This window comes from Myotis myotis, unplaced genomic scaffold (genome assembly GCF_014108235.1).
Source record: "Myotis myotis isolate mMyoMyo1 unplaced genomic scaffold, mMyoMyo1.p scaffold_m19_p_3, whole genome shotgun sequence".
NCBI lineage: Eukaryota > Metazoa > Chordata > Mammalia > Chiroptera > Vespertilionidae > Myotis > Myotis myotis.
In genome coordinates, this window is record NW_023416335.1 from 46896880 (window position 1) to 46902879 (window position 6000).

A 6000-nucleotide genomic window follows, 5' to 3' on the forward strand; every position below is an offset into this window, starting at 1 on the left:
ATCACTTGTTTTTTGGTTGTTGTTTTTTCTAAAGCCCTAAAAGATAAGCAAATTTTAATAAAGAAACTTTCAATGTTATAGAACAAAAATCTCTTAGGAGAAAACTAAGTAAACTAAATAATAATAAATATGTATATTTATCTTTATGTTTTATTATGAATTATTAATAATGAGACCTGAAAAATCATGCTTTTGTCACTCTTTCTAATTTTAATAAACTTATTTATAAGTTATTAAAATAAAGCAAAAAAAGAGTTACTGAAATATTTTAAATTGACTGAAGTCAGGCTGAAAGAAAACTCCCTAGACACCAAATATTAATATTTCTTATTCCAATGTACAAAAAATAATATAGCACCTAGATTTTGACATCTTAATCTTCACATTCATCATATTCATTGAAAAATACATTTTTATTTTTTCCACATTATTGTAACAATTCCATAATTTCTTTGAGATTTTAGTTCACTTTAATTTTTTTTTCATTTTGAGAAGACCCTCTTCTTTAGATTTCATCATTAGATATGTATCTTATTCCACTTTCAAATCTCTAGGCACTGTACTAGGGTTGTAGTACATACTATAAAATTCATATACTGTTGATTTTTTTCTCTTATAGAGAAATTTTTTTCTTGTTAGTTTTCTTAGTGATAATAAGCCCAATGCAATTTGAAATTAAAAGCAATACATTCTCCAAATGGATTCTTAATACTGAAATTGAACTCAATGCTAATTTAATAATCTCTTCAAAAAGGTTTTAGAGGCTCTAATTGTTTTACATAGTGGAACATTATAGAGTATTAGGACTTCTTTATAATGATAGCATCTTAAATTATTTATCTGTGTGAATTCAGACATACAATAAAATCATATTTAATAAAACTATAACTATAAATTCATCTATACAATTTTCTTCTCATTATTGGTATATTCAGGAAATAGCTCGCTTAATTTTTAAAACTAATCATCTACTCAAAAAGTTATCTTTTCCCGGTTCCTCTGGTACCTCATTTTGTTGTTTATCTCATCTTTTCCAAGTTTTTCAAACTCCCCCTTTCTTTATTTCCCACCTGCACTAAAACATTTTTTAAAGTTTTTATTCAAGTTTTTACCATGGGTTATCTGTATTCTTTTCTTAAAAGCAATATCTCTCTATCTTTATGCCTAACTGCGCTCACCTCAAAGTTATTTTTATCCTGACCCCTTAGTAGACCTCCATTCTTATTGTTACCTTAAAATATATGCATTCTTGTTTCAGACCCTCTCTCTTCTATTTTTACAATAACATTTCCCTTAAATAATTCCTTCTAATTCCATGATTCCAGTCCTCAGTTACATACCATTGACTCTTCTGAGATATATCAAAACAACTAAAATTATATCCCAAATGAACATTGCATTATCTCTTTGAACCATGTTGTTTTTCTAGATCAGAATGCATATGAAATAACTCCCAAACATCTGAAAATCATTGGTGACCCATTATTCTTGGTGACTCCCAGTTAAATATCTAATGCTGATGTTTCTACCTTCTGGATTTGTTCTGCCTCTAACTTATTTACATTTCTCTAGATTACTTATCACCTGTTTAATTGGTAATAACTGTTTCCTTAACTCCAACCTTCTCACTATAGATGAAGCTACCTGAACATCTTGTTCACAATGCCACAGGTCAGGTTCTCTAGGTCACTGGCTCTGGAACTGTTTTGTTTGGTCTCTTTTCCTAGAAAAACCTACACAAGAAATGTTACTGAGATATCCTACAGTCTTAATCACAGCAGCTGGTCTTGAAATAGCAACTAATACTTATCATTTCTTTCCTCTAATCCATTCTAGATAGATTCATCGTCCTCAGGTTTCACCTCTACAGGTCTTACTGGATTACCTGGTAAGATGATCTTAGGAAACTGAGTCTCTAGTAACCAAGAATTTAGCATGCCAATGCTACCATACTTGGCAATTTACAGTAAAAATGGGGTTGAGAAACTCCGTAGTATGTCACCTGATGCCAAAATTTCCATATACTTATTGTGTAGTAACTACCCTACCTCCCCCAGATAGATTACTCCTTTCCTTGCTTCCTGGTCCCTTGCTTCACTCCCTGATAGAGGTAATATCTCTAGGAAATCAGAACTTCTATATGCACAGAGCATAGAGAGATGGGAAACAAACCCCAAATTTCCAAAGTGGATCACTGGAAATAATGTTAACACTCTTATATATTGACTTCTGGACCCATATATTCTGTCTATTGGGACAAAGAACCAAATGATTATTCATATAACTAGAGGCCTGGTGCACGAAATTTGTGCATGAGGAGCGGGTGTCCCTCAGCCCAGCCTGCACCCCCTCCAATCTGGGACCCCTTGAGGGAAGTCTGATTGCCCCTAACCACTCCTCTGACAGCCTGATCGATGCCTAACTGCTCCTCTGCCAGCCCGATTGCCACTAACTGCCCTCCCCTGCTGGCCTGGTCCCCCCAACTGTCCTCCCCTGCAGGCCATCTTGTGTCCACATGGGGGAGGCCATCTTTGACCACATGGGGGTGGCCATCTTGTGTGTTGGAGTGATGGTCAATTTGCATATTACTTCTTTATTATATAGGATAGTCTTTGTGAAGCCTGAAGGTATGATGTCCCACTGACTCAAAGATAATTCTGTCATTATCAGAATTATCATTTTAGTCAAAAACAGTGTTTTCTGGTAATTGTTATAAGATCACAAAAACCCATATCATGTGCTCACTGAGTCACCTCTTTTAATGAAAAGTATGTTTCTTGTTCTAATACAGTTATCCTGTTTGGGTGAATCAAACACTCTAAGCTCACGTAATGTTGCTGTATGAGACTTTGAAGGAAAGGCAAAGTAAAAAGTCAACAAGAGGAGTCACTGTTCTTCCATTACTAAACGTGCTACCAATTGCATTAATTTATTTCCTCAAGGTGCAGCATTTGAATGGTGGGCTCATGCACTCATTGTCCAACACTGACAGAGACTTGCTGACATCAACTGGTTGAATCATTCTATCTACGTGGTTGTTAATATGAGATTAAAAGATGTTTGCACTCAGGCATACTCCTAAAATTTCAACCCCATGCTTCTTCCCCAGACCACCATTTCTCTGGTCTTCTAATTTTTTTTCCTTTCAACCATTTGAATAATCATCCAAACAATTTACTCTCTTTATATTAGTGAAGACAATTCTCTGTTCACACACAATAAATAAATAAATAAATAAATAAATAAATAAATAAATAAACAAACAAACAAATAAATAAATAAAAATTTAAAAAATGATGGATAACAACACTACTACCCAAATCTCTGACCATTGGGCACTGTTCTTCTCTCACCTCTTTTCTACCTTTAGAGTCAACCCTGAGTGGGACTGTAGGATAGAACAGTCTATACTTAGCTTGTACTCAGATACTGAGTCCACAAGGATGGTTTTTCTGTGAAAACTGGAGATACATCCACCGAGATGTTCCCAATCTGCATTCTAAAGTCCGACACTCCAAATCAGAAACATTTGCATAGAAGGTTACTCTATGCCTTAAAACCCTTTAATATTTACTTTTACACATGCCCACTTTAACAAGTTATCTGATTTTGTCTGAAATGACTTACATAGGCTTATTTGTCATAGGATATTTTAACTTGAACATAGACTTCTAGATTGGAAGTTATTACGTTTTAACATTCCATAGATAAACATCATCCTCTGGTTTCCATTGTTTCTATTATAAAGTTTACTATCAGTTATTTTGGTTCCATTAAAGGTAACATGCTTGTTGTTTTTTTATACTTTCTCTGGCAGATTTTAAGATTTTTATTTTATCTTTCATCAGTTTTTATATGATGAACCTAAGTATAGTTTTATTTGAATTTATCCTGGTTGGGATCCTTAGTCAATCTCTATCTTTAGGTCTTTAATTAGACTTGGAAATTTTTCAGTCATTAACATTTTAACTATTTCTCCTACCCTATTACCTCTTTCCTGTTTGTCTGGATTTGAATTACACATATGTTAGAACTTTCACCACATCCTATGTTAGTTTATGCCGTTCTTATTTTAGATAGGACTTGGTTTGCTCTGTCAGGCTGCTAGCAAATAACATGAATCTAATACGGTGTTGAGGTAGTTCAAAGCTGGCCTATTTTTGGTTAGACTATTAAGGTTCCTAATGGCCTTTTCGTGCCTCGATTGAAAGAACTGGCCTCCAATTTTTCCCTCCATCCAATGATTCTGCCAAAAGTTTTGAGTATCCTCTCTAAGCTACCTTATTTTCTAATCTGTACATACCTAAACAACTAAAGAGTATAAATTCCTGCATCTTGTGGTTTCTCTTCTCTTCTTATTCATGCCATGTGTTCCCTCACTGCCTTGGAGCCTTCCAAAAACAATTAAATAAACTTTTTGAATATCTAGTTCAGATTTGCTAGTGGAAGTTTAGTCAAAAACAACATTGCCAGATATTACAGGAAGTAGGTTGTCTGCAATACAACCTTTAGAGAATGGGGTTTGGCGGCTAGGATTCTGACACTGAGTCCTGGCTCTTATCTAGAAGCAGGTATAACATTGTGTTTAAGAGAACAATTGTTGAAGCCAAACTGACTAGGATTAAATCTTAAATTTCTAAATTGTGTGACCTTGGACACAGTGCTTAATATATTTGTACCACTTAACTTCATATATAAAATGGGAATGATATTACTAGTAGTTTATACCTCTATTGTTGTGAAGATTAATTTAAGTAATTATAACAATGTTGTGGCATAAATTAAGCACTCAGAAAATGTTAGATTATTCTGTTCTATGTTCTCATTGGCAAAATAAGAAAAATATTATCTACTTATAGGGTTGCTTTAAGAAATGGAAGATTTAATGTAAAAATGTATTTTCTTAATGCTTAGTGCAGAGTAAATAACATTACATATGAATATATTAGGAGCAAGTGAATGCATAGTGAGTAGTAAATGAATGGATTAAGAAATGGTTTTTCCCTCTTGCAGCACTCTTCAACTCCCTTTTGTTTTAGTAGATAGCCTTGTCAAAATCATAGTCAAAGAAGGACTGATTGATTCACAACTTTTGTCTTTAAGATGATTAGATATCACCAAATCAAATTAGAAACATAAGAAATTGAATGGTCTTTCTCTGCACACTGGAGGGCACTTTCCATCACCACAGACTGGCCCTGCATCATCTAAAGAAGAGTTGTGTTTGCTATTCAAGTCAAAGTTAAGAGACAGAGAGACATTTATATACTTTTTAAAGTATTTGAAAGAACTTTCAAATTTTTATGCATTTAATTATTTTTATTCTTTCTCTTAACATTTGTAAACGTTCATTTTAAGTAAAAAATAAACTTTTCAGTAGTAATGATCAGAGAACACGATAAAAGAATTTGGTTATAAACAAGGAAAACAGTATATTTGACTCCACGTTTCCCAAAAAAGGTTTGGTCCTTGAAGAAAAGCTCATCAAATGTCAATTACTTCCTAGGAAGGTGATAAAAGATTGTTATATTTCACCGTAACAGAAATTAACAGTGCCTTTGTATACTACTACTAATAATAAAATTTACAGGCTGAAAAAGCTAACCCTAACTATTAAAAAAAAAAAAAAGCCTATAATGATGTAATTTCTGCCCTTGCATTTAGGGTCATAAAAAGCCCACAATAAATTATACATATCTTCTAACCATTAAAAATAAAAACCCAGGAACCAAAACAGTTGATTTCAGAATGTTTAACACAGAATTTAGAAGGCAAGTAAATAAAGAGCTTAAGACCCTACTTTTGTTATTTGATCTTAAATGTAGCCTCCAAGTAGAAGGCACACAATAGGTTTTTAAATTAAAATTTGTTATATTTCAGATATATACGGAAGAGAACAGTATAACAACCATTCAGGTGCTCACTACTCAGATTAAGTAACATACAAATAAAAAGCCAAATGTCCTTGTGTGGCCTTAACCAATCTCATTCTCCATTTAC